Source organism: Mandrillus leucophaeus, unplaced genomic scaffold, assembly GCF_000951045.1.
Source record: "Mandrillus leucophaeus isolate KB7577 unplaced genomic scaffold, Mleu.le_1.0 Scaffold139, whole genome shotgun sequence".
Lineage (NCBI taxonomy): Eukaryota > Metazoa > Chordata > Mammalia > Primates > Cercopithecidae > Mandrillus > Mandrillus leucophaeus.
This window is the reverse complement of record NW_012101354.1, coordinates 1,248,574-1,250,318: the sequence shown is the minus strand read 5'-3', so window position 1 is coordinate 1,250,318 and position 1,745 is coordinate 1,248,574.

The window sequence follows — 1,745 nt, the reverse complement described above, 5'->3', positions numbered from 1 at the left end:
TGGGACTACAGGTGCCCACCACCACGCCCGGCTAATTTTTTGTATTTTTAGTAGAGACGGGGTTTCACCGTGTTAGCCAGGATGGTCTTGATCTCCTGACCTCATGATCCTTGGCCTCCCAAAGTGCTGGGATGACAGGCGTGAGACACTACGCCCGGCTATTTTTTGAGACAGGGTCTCACTTTGTTGCCCAGGCTGCAGAGCAGTTGTGCCATCATGGCTTACTGCAGCCCTGGCCTCCCAGGCTCAGGTGATCCTCCCACCTTAACCTCCCTAGTAGCTGGGACTACGGGCACGTGCCACCATCCCTGGCCTTTTTCACTTCTTTACTCTTATTTTGATGTGATTTCTATGGTAAGCAGAGATAAGCTCAATTCATGACATATAACTAGAAACTCTTCCTTAAGTTCAGTTACCTAATTCCTCTAACTCATAAGGTGGTTGTGAAAATTAAAGGTGGTTATGTGTGTGTAACAAGATGTTGAAAGGTTTTCCCAGTTGTGTTGGAGTTTGAGCTGAGTCTTAAGGACAGAAGTGCACACAGAAGTGTATTTTTAGTAGAGACGGGGTTTCACCATGTCAGGCTGGTCTCAAACTCCTGACCTCAGGTGATGCACCTGCCTCGGCCTCTCAAAGTGCTGGGATTACAGGCGTGAGCCACCGCGCCCAGCCTTCCTTTTCTTTTGAGACAGGGTCTCATTCTGTCACCCAGGCTGGAGTGCAGTGGTGTGATCCTGGCTCACTGCCACTTCTGCCTTGTGGGCTCAAGTGATCCTCCCACTTCAGCCTCCTGAATAGCTGGGACCACAGACAGGTGCCACCACACCCAGCTAATTTTTGTATTTTTTGTAGAGATGGGGTTTGCTATGTTGCCCAGGCTGGTCTCAAACCCCTGGGTTCAAGCAATCCACCTGCCTCAACCTCCCAGAGTTCTGGGATTACAGGCGTGTGCCACTACATCCAGCCTTAACTGCTTTCTAAGGCAAAATAGGGAACTATCTGACTAAGTGCTTCGCAGGTACTAAGGGTTACCAGCTTTCCAGCCTGTACTGGGTATATCATTCCTGACAACTGCCTAACCCACTTTTCCTAAGCCAATGCCAGATTTTATTTATTTTTGTTTGTTTTTGGTTTTGTTTTTGAGACGGGCTCTCACTTTGTTGCCCAGGCTGGAAGGCAGTAGCGCAATCTCAGCTTACTGCAGCCTACGCCTCCTGGTTTCAAACGATCCTCCTGCCTCAGCCACCTGAGTAGCATGTGACACCATGCCTGGCTAATTTTTGTATTTTTAATAGAGACGAGGTTTCGCCGTGTTGCCCCAGCTGGTCTCGAACTCCTGAGCTCAAAGCAATCCACTCACCTTGGCCTCCCAAAGTGCTGGGATTATAGATTACAGTCATGAGCCATATGCCCGACCCCTCTTTTATTTTATTTTTTGAGATAGGGTCTCACTCTGTCCCCACGGCTGGAGTGCAGTGGCATGATCACAGCTTACCGCAACCTTGACCTCCCAGGCTTAAGCAATCCTCCCACCTCAGCCTCCCAGTAGCTGAGACCCACAGGCAGGCACCACCATGCCCGGCTTATTTATTTATTCATTCATTCCATGAACCAGCTAATTTATTTATTTTTAATTAATTATTTATTTTGAGACAGAGTCTCCTCTGTCGCCCAGGCTGGAGTGTCTCGGCTCACTGCAACCTCTGCCTCCCAGGTTCAAGCAATTCTCCCTGCCTCAGCCTCCC